Source organism: Conger conger, chromosome 10 (genome assembly GCF_963514075.1).
Source record: "Conger conger chromosome 10, fConCon1.1, whole genome shotgun sequence".
In the NCBI taxonomy this organism is placed as follows: domain Eukaryota; kingdom Metazoa; phylum Chordata; class Actinopteri; order Anguilliformes; family Congridae; genus Conger; species Conger conger.
In genome coordinates this window covers 48,601,083-48,619,659 of record NC_083769.1, presented here as the reverse complement: position 1 = coordinate 48,619,659, position 18,577 = coordinate 48,601,083, and positions in this window count along the sequence as shown.

Below are 18,577 nucleotides of genomic sequence, written 5' to 3'. Positions count from 1 at the left end.
TCCCCGTCGGCCGGGGCCTCTCTGTGCGGAGTTTACATGTTCTCCCCGTGTCTGCGTGGGTTTCCTCCGGGTACTCCGGTGTCCTCCCACAGTCCAAAGACATGCAGGTTAGGCTGATTGGAGAGTCTAAATTGCCCATAGGTATGAGTGTGTGAGTGAATGGTGCGTGTGCCCTGCGATGGACTGGTGACCTGTCCAGGGTGTATTCCTGCCTTTCGCCCAATGTATGCTGGGATAGGCTCCAGCCCCCCTGCGACCCTGATCGGGATAAGCGGGTTCAGATAATGGATGGATGGATGGATGGTACACTATATTTAACATGCCTCAACACTATATTTAACACGCCTCGACACTATATTTAACACGCCTCGACACTATATTTAACACGCCTCAACACTATATTTAAAACGCCTCAACACAGGCACGCTGCTAAGCTCTCGCTTCCCTGAAAATCCAGTTTAAATCTCTGCCGAGTATCAGAGTGGCAGCCTCTGTATTAGGGATGACAGTGATACTAGTGGTCACTATTTTGGATCTACACTATAAAATATAATCACCACCGAATTGGCACACTTAGTATTGACATGTTTTTAGGCACAATGCAAAAGCGTATGATTTTTCATGATCGTTTCACTGGGCGCTGAATAATGTTTATGCGGCACGTGCCCCAGCATACGTGGTGTGGTGAGACCCCTGCTTCAACATGCTTTCAACAGGCTGCCTCTCTCTGTCTCTCTCTCTCTCTCTCTCTCACACACACACACACATGTATGCACGCACATGGACACTCTCTCTCTCTCTCTTTCCCCCTCTCTCTCTCTCTGGGTAAATACATATCATAACATGAGCAGAATAAGCCTGAGTAAATTGTGGCTGTGAAGGTAAACAGATCTCTGTAAATCACCAGACTTATCACACCGCGCTGACATTTGTACTATGGAAAAGTCAAACACGCCACTCTGTTATTTACAATATCGGACAGCAACGTGGTAATGACGCATTTGTAATTCTAGAAAGCCCGGTAATGAACTAACTAAGGCGTCATACTGTATGTTCTCATAGAGTCTCTTTCCCTTTCTGTCCTAAAATCTGAGACCCAAGCAGTTTTTTATTCCACACACTTACTGGAAGCAAGGATACATTTTCATGCAATCAGCACTGTTAACTTTGATCACCAGCTTTCAAGCTGATTTCATGCTCACAAATCTCTATTTGTCTATCCTCAAAGCACCATCTGTAAGATTTTGGTAAGAGATTGTGGGAAACAAATCATATATTAGATTACTGCACACACAAGCAGGCATAAAATGTGCAACTGGCTTTTGTTAGTGTAGACAGAGAGCAGAAATAAACTCTTAGGTTCAAGTATAAAATCTCCATGAATGATATCTCAACTTTGTTAACCTGTATGGTGGCAGACTGGTGATAGGACCGTCATGCACCAACTGAATTAGTGAGTAACAACTCGAAGGTAATCATAGTGTCTTTGTATTACATCCATTTTGGAAAATGTAAGAATAAGTAGATAAGAGTTTTTAACAAGCCCTGAATAGTCAACCTGGTCTTACGTGGTCATATTTTAATGGTCAAATTTTATCCTATCTCTGTGCCGATACTGTAGAGTGATATAACAACGTCAAGGCCATTAGACCCGGGCTGGAATAACAACCCATCCATCTTAGCCCAATCTGCCTCTGTTCACTCTCCTGCTTCCAGTCATTCAAATCCTGGAAATCTTGTCAGTTGTGGGTTACGAGAGCTACGCTAGGCCGGATGCTATCGGCGGTAGAGAGGCCGAGGGACCCTGTACCAGGCGAAGAGGCAGATTCACACGCAGCAGCACTGGGACAGGTTTAAGAGAACGCTGATAAGATTTATCTCTTTAAGGACTGCAATCTCCTGCCTACACAAAGCAGCCACAGCTAATTGTGTCATTCAATAAATAATGAGCCGCACGTATATCACGGGTTAATCATGATGCACTAAGCTACAGTAAAATCTGTTTTTATTCATAATATTGATTGATTGATGAACACAGAAGAGTAGAAATAAGTTGAGAGTTCACACAGAAATTGTCCCAACCTGCCCACTGTAAAAAATATATATCTAAAAGTTAATATGCATCCTGCCCACTCAAGTCCAAGTTTTCAAATATCTTGGGACTATTATGGGAAGTCTTCATAAGAGGACATTTTATCGTTCACTCTAAGACTCCGACAGATAATAATGTATATGTATGTATATAAAAATGAAAATTATTTTAAATAATGGTCTAAAAACAGTCCAGTATGTAGCTCTGCTGATCTGCCACTGCATTTTTTTAAACTACAAATATTATACGGAAAGAACAATTCTTCAAAAAAATATGTTTGAACTTCAATCATAGAGAGAGAGAGGACAGACACGTATATCCGAATCACAACTCATTTCTTTCAATCAATAACTTAAAATGTTAAGGCAACACACACACACACTAACTTTTTCCATAAAGTCATAACGAGGTGTTTTATTACAGTGCACATTCATCTTACGAAGGAAAGACGGCCAGTATGCTGGTGTATATGAGTGTTGTCAGATCTGTATCAGTGCACCTGACGGTACTCATCCTCTTCACGCCCTGACTGTCTCGCTGAGTGCAGTTTATGTTCGTCATCCTTCAGTACGATGTGCTGGGGCTGACATTCCCATGCTGCGCTGATATCCGCCTGTTTGTCCGGGCGGGAGAGTTAATCTCTGCCGTCTGAAGGCCCATCCCAGCTGTGTGTGTTTTCCCTGATCTCTATCTGTGCGCTCCTCCGCCTGTCTCTGTTGTCTTCCGCACGGCCGGGTCTTTGGTCCAATCACGCGCCAGCGCCGTGCGTCAGCCCCTGGGCGGAGCTTCCCCCGTCCTCCAGGATGGTTTACTTTTCTCCCGAGTCTGTCACAGCCCGATGGCACCCTGCGTCACTGCTGTGGTGTAAACGTCTCACACAGAGCAGGGTGGTGTGTAAACGTCTCACACAGGTACAGGGTGGTGTGTAAACGTCTCACACAGGTACAGGGTGGTGTGTAAACGTCTCACACAGGTACAGGGTGGTGTGTAAACGTCTCACACAGGTACAGGGTGGTGTGTAAACGTCTCACACAGGTACAGGGTGGTGTGTAAACGTCTCACACAGGTACAGGGTGGTGTGTAAACGTCTCACACAGGTACAGGGTGGTGTGTAAACGTCTCACACAGGTACAGGGTGGTGTGTAAACGTCTCACACAGGTACAGGGTGGTGTGAGTCTCACACAGGTACAGGGTGGTGTGTAAACGTCTCACACAGGTACAGGGTGGTGTGAGTCTCACACAGGTACAGGGTGGTGTGTAAACGTCTCACACAGGTACAGGGTGGTGTGTAAACGTCTCACACAGGTACAGGGTGGTGTGAGTCTCACACAGGTACAGGGTGGTGTGTAAACGTCTCACACAGGTACAGGGTGGTGTGTAAACGTCTCACACAGGTACAGGGTGGTGTGAGTCTCACACAGGTACAGGGTGGTGTGTAAACGTCTCACACAGGTACAGGGTGGTGTGTGAACGTCTCACACAGGTACAGGGTGGTGTGTAAACGTCTCACACAGGTACAGGGTGGTGTGTAAACGTCTCACACAGGTACAGGGTGGTGTGTAAACGTCTCACACAGGTACAGGGTGGTGTGTAAACGTCTCACACAGGTACAGGGTGGTGTGGCCGTAAATGTCTCACACAGGTACAGGGTGGTGTGTAAACGTCTCACACAGGTACAGGGTGGTGTGGCCGTAAATGTCTCACACAGGTACAGGGTGGTGTGTAAACGTCTCACACAGGTACAGGGTGGTGTGTAAACGTCTCACACAGGTACAGGGTGGTGTGGCCGTAAATGTCTCACACAGGTACAGGGTGGTGTGTAAACGTCTCACACAGGTACAGGGTGGTGTGGCCGTAAATGTCTCACACAGGTACAGGGTGGTGTGTAAACGTCTCACACAGGTACAGGGTGGTGTGTAAACATCTCACACAGGTACAGGGTGGTGTGTAAACGTCTCACACAGGTACAGGGTGGTGTGGCTGTAAACGTCTCACACAGGTACAGGGTGGTGTGTAAACATCTCACACAGGTACAGGGTGGTGTGGCCGTAAACGTCTCACACAGGTACAGGGTGGTGTGTAAACGTCTCACACAGTGCAGGGTGGTGTGTAAACGTCTCACACAGGTACAGGGTGGTGTGGCCGTAAAACGTCTCACACAGGTACAGGGTGGTGTGTAAACGTCTCACACAGGTACAGGGTGGTGTGTAAACGTCTCACACAGGTACAGGGTGGTGTGGCCGTAAACGTCTCACACAGGTACAGGGTGGTGTGTAAACGTCTCACACAGGTACAGGGTGGTGTGGCCGTAAAACGTCTCACACAGGTACAGGGTGGTGTGTAAACGTCTCACACAGGTACAGGGTGGTGTGTAAACGTCTCACACAGGTACAGGGTGGTGTGTAAACGTCTCACACAGGTACAGGGTGGTGTGAGTCTCACACAGTGTACAGGGTGGTGTGGATCTCACAGGGTGGTGTGGGTCTCACAGGGTGGTGTGGGTCTCACAGGGTGGTGTGAGTCTCACACAGTGTACAGGGTGGTGTGGGTCTCACAGGGTGGTGTGGGTCTCACAGGGTGGAGTGGGTCTCACAGGGTGGTGTGGGTCTCACACAGAGCAGGGTGGAGTGGGTCTCACACAGTGTGTTGTACACCCTCCTGTTTTATCTCTCTCGTGAGGTCAGTGCCTGATTACTAATCTGTGAGTGACAGGACACAAAAGAAACACCACTGAGGCCACTGCTATAAAAAACAGTGCTGCTTTAAAGGAGAACTGTATTACCTGCTGCTCCTAGGCTTAATGTTTGCTGACCTGTGCACGCTCAGAAATAAAGGTATGAAAAGTGCCTAAAAAGGCACAAATGCTTGTCGCCGGGGCCTATACGTGCATAAAACTCTGCCCGTAGCCAGTATATAACTTTTTTGTACATTTTCTTGCCGGGAAAACATTCTCATTTGTAGCCAATGAGAACATTACTGTACTTTCAGGGTACATTTGGAAAGTTTCAACAAAAAATCTCCCTGCACTCTCATTTTATTTCTGAAAATAGCACTTTTTTAACCCAGAAATTGGTACCAATATATGAACTGCTGCTACACGGCTTAATGCCTGCTGACCGGTGTGAACTGAGTGGAAAGTAGGCCCGCAGACCTGAAATGGCTTGGTCCGGCTGTAGCTGTGTGTGGAGTGCGGTAGTTAAAGGCTAACGGGTGCTTTACCATTGTTTCCCAAGTCATTGTGCTCACACTGATGAGCAAATCAAAGGACGAACGCCTAAAAGCTGCGGACAGTGGGGTGAAATTGGCTCAGGCAGTAAGAGCAGTCGTCTGGCAGTCGGAGGGTTGCCGGTTTGATCCCCCGCCCGGGCTGTGTCGAAGTGTCCCTGAGCAAGACACCTAACCCCCCAAATGCTCCTGACGAGCTGGTCGGTGCCTTGCATGGCAGCCAATCGCCGTCGGTGTGTGAGTGTGTGTATGAACGGGTGAATGAGAAGCATCAATTGTACAGCGCTTTTGATAAAGGCGCTATATAAATGCCAACCATTTACAGTGGAGTTGATATTATTTCCCTGTCTGATTTCGAGCTTTGCCTCCTGTGACAGGCTGCTGATTTCTGTGGCATTGCAGGGTGATGATTAACGTCAGGATCATAACTCAAACAGCACTCAAACACGCGGGAAGAGGTAACGTGGAAGCAGTAAAATCAGTAATAAATCAGGAATACATATTCACCAATATTCACATGAATCTCACTCATTTTCAGTGTTATAATCGAACTATAACTATCCATCCGATGAATGTTTCATGTTTGGCTTTTTACCTTATTTTCTTATTTTTACGAGCTTTTACTTCCCCCTTTCCTGGTATGACTGGAGGGCAGAAGCAATCTCTTCCACATAATCACAGAGTATTCATAAAGACCATAATCCTGCCACACACACACGCGTGCAAACACACACACATTAGAATAACACTGCACTTAATACCTGTGAGCTAAACCACAATAAAGCTTTCAATTAATTAAACACTGCCCCTGGTGGAGATTAAATGCTACTGACGTCACTTGAAAAACTAGACCTGAAAGCTGGCTTTAATATTGTGATTATTGTTTTGACGGCTCAGTTGAACAGAGACCGTAGCACTGTTAAAGTACATTGCCGGTATCTTCCTCCTGTGCATTCATATTAATTCTGCAGCATATACGTGATGTTAAAGACCAATCTATATCCATTTAGAAATGCATTTCTACTTGTTGAGAAATTAAATTAGATAATCAGTGAGCCCTTTAGCTCCTAACAGGCAGTGAGCAGGTGGTAATTCAGAACAAATGTAAAACCTTTTAGCTTGCCAATGCCATAAATATTTTAAGAAATCATTTTTAAGTAGAAGATGCAGTGCAGTTTGGCTTATCCTTAATTGTTTTTTACACAGGTTGGCTTTATCAGTGCGATTTTATCTTCCTGTGTTCCAGGCTGGGATTCGCATAATCTGTTAAATTATGAAGAGAATGATTGGATAGAAGCCAGAAACCGCTCTCTCTATGACTGAACTTCAAAATAAAAAGCTAAAACATATTCTTTTGAAGAATTGTTCTTTCCGTATAGTATTTGTAAATGCAGTGGCAGATCTGTAAATACATACTGGACCCTGTTGTTTATTTTTATTATTTAAAAATATTATACTCTCACATCTTGCCTTGTTTTAACGGTATACGTAATTACTGGAGTAATTACAGCCAGCATCAGCAGTAAAAACTGTTTCTGCATCGTCAGCGGCGAGATTAGAGGAATAAAGCGTCTGGTTAGTTTGGACACACATCAGCTGCCTCACCTCTGCTTCGCCCGACAGACACCCAACTGTCCCCCAAAACACTTACCGAAACGCTGACGCTGCAGGGTTTACAGAGCCTGTCCCTGACGGCTGCCTGGTCCTGTCTGTCCCCGATGGAGAGATGGAGAGACGGAGAGACGGAGAGGTAGAGAGATAGAATAGAGAGATGGAGATATGATGATATGCTCTCACTCTAGTCTCCTGGTGCTGCCTCTCGATGGTGCCTGACAGATGTTGACATCAGAGAGGCGGGTTAAACCCTGGTTGGTATCAGACCCCAGATCCTGGATTATCTGCTGCTGTTCTCAGTCACAGCAGCTGGGAGCAGGGCATTCTGGGATGCTTGGGAGCCGCAGATTGGATAGTCAGAGAAAATGCACCTTGGGATCCTTCCTGACTCAGAACCACAGAGCAAGAAACCCTTGAGTAATAAGTGCAAACTACGAGCAGGTGAGGAGAGAAAATGGATGGGGCCACTCTCAGAAATAAAGGAGTAAAAAAGTGCCAAAAAAGGAACAAATGCTTGTTGCTGGGGCGGTACCATATAGCTGCATAGAATTGTACCCATACTCAGCAGTATATATTCATTTGTACCTTTTTTGCTTGGAAAACATGCAAATTTTTACCCTAAGAGAAGATTACTGTACTTCCAGGCTATATTTGGGAAATTTGATCCTTGAAGAACAAAAATGTACCTCCAATGTGAAAGAAAGACTTAGGAGAGAGTCACAGTGTGGGGCAAGGAGAAAACACAAAAATTTAAGAATGGCAATAAAATAAGTTTACAGATGCCAGGGGGATTTTTTTAAAAACCAGGGAACTTGAGGTCAGCGACGTTGTTTAAGTGCTTGGAGATTAAAAAGGGAATTATATAAAATAATCCCGCAGCAGTCAGCAAGCAGAGAGAGATTTGGTACAGGGTGGTGTTTGGGTTGGGGGGATTAACACTTTACGATTACATATTACATTACAAGAACACAAGTATTGCACAAGTACAGACACTTATTTTTTTGAAGACAGTCTTTGCAGCATGAATAATACTTTTCAGACTGGCATCTGTGAAACGAAGCCAGGGTTCTTTTCAACACGATTTGCAATTCGGTGTACTGGCCACTAGATGGCAGTCTCGCTTCTGTTTTAGAGCAATACGCCCCAAGCGTTCTTGCAGGGATTCTGCCACACGGAAGCTGCAGGTCGATTGGAGTGGACTGTTTCTTTGGCTTCGTAGGGAGTACAGCAGTCTGTTTTAAAAGATTGTTTGGCAGCAACATTGTGAGAATGTTTTGGGAGCTGGATAGGCTCGTTAAGCAAAGACGTTCACATTAAAGACGTCTTTGCCTCCTTTGACATCTCGATTGCATAATCAGACCGGAAGTCCTCATAAACAAACTATCCTCATAAACAGTGGGGTTGAGCCAGATAGGGAGTGTGGTGATGTCATTATCCAGTCTGCCCCATTGCATCATCATGTGGAAGAGGGGTGGACGCAGGGCAGGGCTTGTGTGGCGGTGCATTCCCCTGCAGGGCTGCTAATCACAGCCAGCACTGCCAAGGTCCTGAACTATGGGGTCCATCCACACACTGGAACAGAGCCTTAACAGATACCAGACCATGGGGCCCATCCACACACTGGAACAGAGCCTTAACAGATACCAGACCATGGGGCCCATCCACACAATGGAACAGAGCCTTAACAGATACCAGACCATGGGGCCCATCCACACACTGGAACAGAGCCTTAACAGATACCAGACCATGGGGCCCATCCACACACTGGAGCAGAGCCTTAACAGATACCAGACCATGGGGCCCATCCACACACTGGAACAGAGCCTTAACAGACACCAGACCATGGGGCCCATCCACACACTGGAACAGAGCCTTAACAGAGACCAGACCATGGGGCCCATCCACACACTGGAACAGAGCCTTAGCAGATACCAGACCATGGGGCCCATCCACACACTGGAACAGAGCCTTAACAGACACCAGACCATGGGGCCCATCCACACACTGGAACAGAGCCTTAACAGATACCAGACCATGGGGCCCATCCACACACTGGAACAGAGCCTTAACAGATACCAGACTGTGGGGCCCATCCACACACTGGAACAGAGCCTTAACAGATACCAGACCATGGGACCCATCCACACACTGGAACAGAGCCTGAACAGATACCAGACCATGGGGCCCATCCACACAATGGAACAGAGCCTTAACAGATACCAGACTGTGGGGCCCATCCACACACTGGAACAGAGCCTTAACAGATACCAGACTGTGGGGCCCATCCACACACTGGAACAGAGCCTTAACAGATACCAGACCATGGGGCCCATCCACACACTGGAACAGAGCCTTAACAGACACCAGACCATGGGGCCCATCCACACACTGGAACAGGGCCATGGCAGGATGAGCCCCTCCCCTCGTGTCTGCTCTGTGTGTAGCCGTGGCCTGGAGCTACACACCCCAGGCCCCCCCTCCCGCCCCCTGTGTAAACAGAGGGGTCTCTTTTGTGTTTTCGTCGGGGGGGGGGGGGGTGCGTTTTTGTGACCCCCCCGACCCCTGACCCCCTTCAGCCCCTCACAGAGGGGCGTCTGGCCGCAGGAGAATAACAGCGCTCTGTGTCCGGCGGTCTGTGGGGGTCACGCACGCCCGCACGTCTCCCCGTCTGAGAACCGGTGGGGCTCTGAGTCACGCAGGGCTGTGCGTGTCTTCCCCTCTGTAATGAGCTCTGTGGCGAACCAGCCCTTTCTCTTCCCCCGCGCTCTTATTCTGCCGCTGTCTTCCCCGCGCTCTTATTGTGGCGCTGTTGTCTCCGTCCTGAGGCCCTGCTCCTGCACATTAATGGGAAAAAATTAATGAATGCATTCAGCCGCACTGGAGACGGTTGTAGGGCTCCGTGGAATGTTCCGCCCATTCTCTCTCTCATTTGTTTATGAAATCAACCAAAAATGATAAACCATTAAAATAAATTATTTAAAATATACTGTACACTTGATATTAACATTGTCCATTTAAAATACCTTATTTTGGTTTAAAGATGGTCCTCTTGCCATCAATTACCAGAAACTGCAATCTAACAGTAATGTAGTAAAACTGTGGACCAGTAGAAATGGGTAGCCATAAGAAAATAATAATAATAATAATAAATAACAACCATACCTCAGGTGGTGTATGTGTTCAATAATCAGTTTATAATTAAAACATATGTACTTTCAATTACTAATGATTTCAGTGAAACAGAGGTGTATTACAAAGTTTATAACTGTTTGTGTTTGCAATACTCGCCCGACTGACATTCCTTCTGCTTGAGAAAAGGGAATGCATTATGCAGACTTGCCACAAGGGGTCAGACATCCCTCTAAATTTTCAAGCCTACCTGACTGATATTTAGAGACACTCGTCTTCATTTTGAGGGTTACCATTTTCATGAGAATGAACTGGAAGGAAAAAATGTTGCGGAGCAACATAAACCGAAAATTAAAATGTGAAGCCCGCACAGACTATAATTCTGACAACTCAATTGACCTGTATTAGTTCTGGGCCAGTACAATCCGAGCAGTGACTCTTCAGCAAAAAGGCATTTAATTGTTGCTTAGTCATGCAAGCTTGATCTTCTGCATTTATTTGTGTGAGAACACAGCTTCCTGCTCACGTACAGTGGAAACAGTGGCACAATGAATGTGTCTCCCCTAATGTTAGGATCACACACGAATGATTCAAAAATCATTTCAGTTAGGTTCAGATCCTGTATCACACACACATGCATGCACGCCTGCACACATACACACACACACACACACACACACATACACACACATGCACACTAGCACAAAACACATAGAGAGACATGAACACACGTGCACACACACATACGCACACATGCACACTAGCACAAACAAATAGAGAGACATGAACACACGTGCACACACACATACGCACACACATGCACACTAGCACAAACACACAGAGAGACACGATCACATGCGCACACACACACACACACACACACACAAAGCTAGGGAGTCTGTACCCCAAGAGCTTAAAACTATCACTCACTGAGAGTTAGTCCTGCCACACTAACACTCTCACCATTGATCCATTGAGAGAGAAACATACTCAGGCGCATACACACACACACACACACACACACACACACACACACACACACGTCCTCATGCAGAGCTTTTATTTTAAAAATACATCTATTTTCTGCAAGTAAACAGCATTTCACCATATCAAAGAAAATTTCATCAAAAGCCTATTCAGTCATTACTAAATAATAGTACAAGAGAAAAAAAAATGAAAAAGGTGTAAATATTCATAAGTTTCTGATGACTGATTAGCAAAATTGGTTGGCACAGGTATGGTACATTGCTTGTCGGTTCAAAACATTGTTTTTTGTGTGTATACAAGACACTTTATTTAGAAAATTGTGCTAAATGTGGATATATGTGAATGAGACAGAAAGAGGCTTATTTGTGTTTATGCATTATATGCCATTTTGCGCTATTTAAATGCTTTGGCCACTCCTCCATTGGACCATTTACATGTGCTCTCTACTCCATTAGAAGCAGGGTGCCAAGAGTATTGCATGTAAATCAATGTGCCATCAGTGTTCCTCCCTCCTGTTCCCGGATCCAACAACCCCCAGTCAGCAGAAACAGTGAGTTTACTTGCCTGAGTGACTCTGGGCAGTTAAAGGAAGGATTTATGAGGCTAATGCCCAAAGTGCTCTCAACTCTGCCCTCCATAGTCATGTCCTCTCTCTCTCTTAGACATATGTCTCTACATCCCTTCACCATCCATCCCTCCATCCCTTTCTATCCATTGTATGTGTTTTTCACTCCTTTGTTATATGTTTGTGTGCTTCGGTGAAGCACTTTGCGAACGTGTTTGTGAAAAGTGCTGGATAAATAAACCAATAAAACTCACACTCAGAAACAAGGTGACAGTGGAGGGACATTTCTCTTCTTCAAGGGTATTACATTTCCATCCACCCATCCATCCATCCATCCATCCATTATCTTAACCCGCTTATCCTGAACAGGGTCGCAGGGGGGCTGGAGCCTATCCCAGCATACATTGGGCGAAAGGCAGGAATACACCCTGGACAGGTCACCAGTCCATTGCAGGGCACACACACCATTCACTGACACACTCATACCCACGGGCAATTTAGACTCTCCAATCAGCCTAACCTGCATGTCTTTGGACTTGTCTTTGGACTTGTCTTTGGACATTACCAGTAATGTTTTATCTGGGTACAAAGTCCACTTACTCCTCTCCACTCCACTGAGTCCACTTTCCAAGCAAAAATTGTAATTGTAATAGTTATATATTGCTGGCTAGGGGTACAATTTTATACACCTATAGGGTACCGCCCCAGAAACAAGCATTTGTACCTTTTTAGGCCCTTTTCCATCAGAAGCCTCAGTGTGAGCTTGGTAACAGAGTGACAAATACAGCACTGCATCTGCAAAACAGCCGTCTACCTGTGAAGAAATAAGCACCTTAAATAAAGAGACCTTTTTTGTACTTATTTCAAGAGGCCTAAATTTAGGATACGTCTATTTGAAGTGTTTGTACACTGTCCAAGTGGAATTACATCGATTTCTTATCCTTTCATTAGTCTTCGAGCGAAAACATTTTTGTGACGAGAAAAAAAAAGCCGAACTCTCCCGTCTTAAATTCCTGAAGTATTTTCTTCTGCAGAGAATGTGTGTTTGTATGTCGCTTTGATGGGCGTTTGGTATGATTTGATTATAAATGCGGCGGTGTCAGTGTATAATAGCAGCTGCTAGTGTAGATATGAGAACCCTCCTCCGTAATGGCCCGCCCCGTTTGACTGAAATCAATCAGCAGCCAGTCTCTGCCACGTCCCACACCGCTCACTAAATGCTGCTTGACACAGGCTAATCCAGCAGAAATAATGTATTGTCAAGAGCACAACATTAGCATTGCAAGAGAAACTGGAAAAAATCAAAGAGCATAATTTCCGCTGTCAAATTTGTTTTCTTTATTTGCTGCCGGCGGTGGTGGGTGGTTTACAAATTGATGTAAAAGGTGGCACTTAGGCATGCTCGACTGGCCGGCTTCACTGATTTCTGGCTGAGAGATTCATGAGAATTGACAAAATAGTCATGAGCATAGACAAAGTGACACCTTCGTGCTAACATCTCTTTGTATCAGTATTTGATACAAGGAACTAATTATTTTACTTGTGAAGCAAACTCACGGACAATCGTGCGTTCACGTGATTGAGGTGAGTCACACATTACGCCTGTTTAATGTCGGTTTGCGTGCGATGTGTAATGTTGTAAAGTCCGCCCGTACTCAGTCAGGTGCCTTTGATTGTATGCCAGATTAGCCAGGCTGTGGTCAAACTTTCATCTAAATCATATGCGCTGTTTTTGGATCTGAAAAAACTGCTCACTTTACCTTTGACTCTATATTCTTCTGAAATTAATTATAATGAGAAAAATGTGTGGTTGGCTACAGTACAGATCCAAATTTAGGCCTCGTTTGTTTTTAACATAAACCTCTTTTGACAGCAGTTTTTAATTAGCCATTCTACAGCACAACACTACATCTTTGAGAGGGAGAGACTTTTTACAGTATGTGTTGCTCTGAGTAGGGGATCATAAATACCATTAATTGGGTATTCATGTTGAGAGATTGTTTGAAGTGTGGATGAGAGTTAGCACTTCCTTCGTGTATATTGCAGAACTTGGAACGAGCCTGTTATGGATTAATTATGCTTTTATCAAGCACATGATTCATACAGTACCTCTAAGTACAGTATGCATGATAGGATGTCCAAAAGAGACAATAGCATCCATGGCACTAAAGTTAGCACCTTAAAGGTACAATAGGTAAGATTTTTGTGCTAAAACATTGTTACAAGACCATTATAAATTATAAATCCATTATAAATCCTTTCCTATCATTGAAAAAGGCTCAGTGACTCACCCTCTGCCTGTTTTTATAGTCCTTAAAGTCGTGTTTCAAAATTAACGTCCAGTTACAGTTAACGGCCCGACGCTCTGTACCAAAACACCGTATAACTGTACAACCGCTTCTCATTGGCCTCCACTGGCTTCCTATTGCCGCACGCATCCGTTTCAAGGCCCTAGTGTTGGCATTTCAGGCTGCTAAGGGGACTGCCCCACCTTACATACAATCCCTGATCACTCCCTACTCCCCAGCTAGACCACTCCGGTCTGCCAGCTCTGGTCGCCTTATGGTTCCCTCTCTACGTGCACCTGGCGGTCGAGCTGCACGTTCACGCCTGTTTTCCGTTCTGGTTCCTCAGTGGTGGAATGACTTGCCTACCACTGTCAGAACAGCAGAATCCCTCCCCCTATTTCGACGCAGACTCAAAACCCACCTTTTCAAACTCTACCTTAGTCCCCCCTCCTGATTTCCCCTGCCCCTCCTTTCTGATATCCCTATCCTTGTCTAGCCACCCCCCCCCCCCCCCCCCCCCAACTTCTGATGACAACTATGTTTAGAACAGCATTTCCTGTGTATTTTGCTAGTTTCTGGACGTGATGCTCTGACTTATGGTAGAACCTATGCACTTGTAAGTCGCTTTGGATTAAAAGCGTCTGCCAAATGACTAAAATGTAAAATGTACAATAATTCAAGCTCATTGGTTGAAAATTGGTTCTAATTGCGACAGCCAATGGCGTTTCAATGTCAGCGTGTTCACAGACAAGGGGGAGGGATAAACAGTGTTGTGGTTTAAAGGTGTTTGTTGCTGCTATTCCCCTCTTGAGCGTTAGAAGTCTGAAATGACCGATCGTACCTTTAAAGCCTGCAGCTTCATCGTATCGCAGCTGCAGGGGAAATGTGTGGCTCTGCGTGGTGTGTCACCTCAGCGGATTTGAACTGGTGACTCCTGAACTGAGAGAACACCTGCTCTGTTCCCTCTACAGACTATCAATGCACAATCCACATCTTTAATGCTTCTGCAGAAATTAACATTTCCTTTCATCATTTCCCCACACTCCTTAAACTCTTATCGGGCAGCCTGTAGCCTAGTCGCTAAGGTACATGACTGGAATCTGGAAGGTTTATTATTCAAACTCCAGTGTAGCCATGATAAGATCCACACAGCGGTTGGGCCCTTGAGCAAGGCCCTTAACCCCATATTGCTCCGGGGGGGGGGGGGGGTCCCTCCTTAGTCTAATCAATGTACAGGCAGTCACTTTTGATAGAAGTGTCAGCTAAATATCTGTAATGTTAATCAACAAAACAAAATAAGTCAATGGGCAACAGCGCAGCATCGTGGTTAGGGAGCTTGGCAGAAATTATTTACCCAGTCACTTTTTAAGTGGATCATATGCAGGAGAAGAAAATGGTAAGCCTTGGTTGGTCACTGTGGATAATAATGTCTGCTAAGGAAAATAAACACCACACAGAAATGTCAGCTGTGGTGCAATCTATCATTTTATTTTTTATTTTTTTCTGTGAGATTCCAGACGGTGAGTGGCGGGCCTTGGCAAAAATGGACCGCAAGGAGACGCCTGTCTGTCTGCAGCCGTGCCCCGCTGCCGTGCCCCGCTGCCAGGGAGGTCCCCTGTCTCCCTCACCGGCCTGTCTGTCTGTCTGTCTGCTGCCGTGCCCCGCTGCCAGGGAGGGCCCCTGTCCCCCTCACCGGGCTGTCTGGCTGCCCAAAGCAGCACCAGACACTGTGCTGTTCGGGGAACGCCAGCCGCCTCCACACGAGTGCTGTCGTCATCCCCGAATAGCAGTTACCTCCACGCGAGTGCTGTCGTCATTGGGGACTGGCAGTTACCACCACGCCAGTGCTGTCGTCATTGGGGACTGGCAGTTACTGCCACACTAGTGCGGTCGTCGTTGGGAAATGGCTGTTACCTCCACGCGCATGCTGTTGTTACCGGAGAATGGCAGTTACTGCCTCGCAAGTGCTGTTGTGACCCCAGCACAAGAGCTGTCCCCTGAAGGTCAGGACCACCTTTAACTGTTCACCCAATGACAGCTCCTCCAGCCGATAACTGCTGTGTGTCAGTTTAGATCTGAAGGAAGACTGCGCTTATTCACTACATGTGTACGGCAGTGTGTGTGTGTGTGTGTGTGTGTGTGACAGAGAGAGAGGAAGAGAGAGGGTGTGCATGCAAGCGTGTGCGTGTGTGTATGAGACAAAGAGTGAAAGAGTTTGTGTGTGGGACAGAGAGTAAAAGTATGTGTGTGTGTGTGTGTGTCTGAGTATGTGATTGTGCGTGTGTGTGTGTGTGTGTGTGTGTGAGAGAGAGAGAGAGAGAGAGAGAGAGAGAGAGAGACAGAGTGACAGTTTGTGTGTATCACAGAGAGGGAGTGGGTCTGTGTGTTTGTGTGTCTGAGTGTGCGTGGGGTGTGTGTGTGTGTGTGTGTGTGTGTGTGTGTGTGTGTGTGTGTAAGTATGCTTGTGTGTGACAGAGAGTGATACGGTGTGTGTGTGTGATTAACCTCTCCTGATTGGCTGCGTGCCCATATGTTTCTGTGTTGATCTGCTGTAATGAGAGACTTCAGGGTGGACCAGAAGAGTCCCTTCCAGCTTCCCCTACACCCTGGGATCTGGAGTCACACCACGCGCCCCTCTCATGTGCCAACACAAGCACGGCCTGTCTGTGAGTGCCTTCCTGCCCACCGTGCCTGCCAAACGCCCCCCTTTCCTGGTGGTGGCGCTGTGGCCTGACCACGGAAGTGCTGCTATTTCAAATAGGGAAACAACAACTCTACATTTTTACAATGTGCTGCAAAAATCACAGCATTTACATCTTTGATTCATGCATGTATTTACAAGTTTAGAAGCATTGGGGCAGCCTGTAGCGTAGTGGCTAAGGTTCCCGGAAGGTTCCCAGTTCAAGCCCCGGTGAAGCCACGATTAGATCAGTTGGACCCTTGAGCAAGGCCCTTAACCCTGCATTGCTCCAGGGGGGATTGTCCCCTGCTTAGTCTAATCAACTATCAGTGACTTTGGGTGAAAGTGTTTGCTGAATAACAAATTATTATTATATTATATTACAAGAACTGAAAATAGTGAGGTGTGCCTCTTTGAAACGAAGAACTCTCATAGCTGTTAGATGTTACACTATTTAATTTAACACACCCTTAATTTTCTTCATCAAGGCCCTTCTCTTAGCTGAGTTATAAATTTGTCAATTTACACATTTCCCATTTATTCAGCCAGACTGCATATTCACTGGAGAGAGCTGTATTAATTTATTTAACAATGGGCATTGTAGCGGGTTTTTATGGGGTTCAAACTGGCAGCCACCTACAAGCCCTGATACAGCTACTGCAGCTGACCACGGTGTCAGGATTCTGTGAGATGGCTTTGTACTTGAGCAAGGCACCTGCTCCTGATGAGCTGGTGTGTGAGTGTGCGTGTGGGTAGGTGAATGAGAGGTATCAAATGCAAAGTGCTTTGGATAAAAAACGCAATATAAATGCAGTCCACTTACCATTTAATGACAGCGCATTGATAAGTATGCATAGGACTATACTGTGTGAAGCATGGTGCATATTACTGATAGCAGACCACCTTTCCTTGAATTGAGAAAAGTGTAGTTTTGTTGATGATTGCTGTATCCAAGCAGACACATCTCCTGTGTGTGCTGTGGCTCTGTATGTTGATTCTCCTGTGTGTGCTGTGGCTCTGTATGTTGATTCTCCTCACCACAGTGGATCCATTGTGCGCACACCGAGGCAGTAAGCAGGCGAACGCGGCCGTGCTGAAACTACGGCGCGCATTCGGGTCTTCCGTGTCTAACGGTCTGCGTTCTGCGTCTGTTTCAGCCGATCGATGCGTTCAGGTTCGTTCAGCCCTCTGATGTGCTGCCATCCGCCAGGCTGTGCCACGGAGTGATGTGTGTCTGTTTGTCTCCCAGTACAGAAGAAAGACAGTAAAACTCCCCCCTGCATCCCGCTGTCTTCCACGCTCTGCGTTTCACACACGCTGCTGGTGAGCTCAGGCCCAGAGAAAGTTCTCCGCTCAGTCCCTGACCCCGCGAGTCAGGACAGATTAGATCTGATTGGGCTGTCGGTGCCATATGTGCCCCGCAATCCCAGCCCCCCCCCTCGCTGGAGCAGGCGGGAGGGTCGCCGGGCTCCCTGGGTAAAGGTTGCCATGGGAACGACCCCTGAGCCCGGCGGTCGGCTGCTTTTAGCCGGCCCTGCTCGTCCCAGGGCTCCGCTGCACTCCTTTATGCCTCTTCCATATTCTTCCGCTCCATTTCCTCTCTGTGCTCCAGTCATCCCCCCTCCCTCTCTCTATCCCCATCCCTCCATCCCCCCTCCCCTGCTCCCTCCCTCTCTCCATCCCCCCCTCCATCTCTGCCTCCATCCCCCCTCCCTCCCTCCCTCTATCCCTCCATCCCTGCCTCCATCCCCCCTCCCTCCCTCTATCCCTCCATCCCTGCCTCCCTCCCTCTATCCTTCCATCTCCCCTCCCTCCCCCCTCCATCCTTTCTCTTGCCTCTCTCCCTCCATTCCTCTGCAGTGTTTTTTTCACACTGTCTACACTCATGACATAAAACTCTCCCTTTCAATTTCACTTTCAAATGCAATGAGCTCTATTGGCAGGAAATACACACTGTAAATATTGCTAAAGCAAACGTACATATACCATACATAGA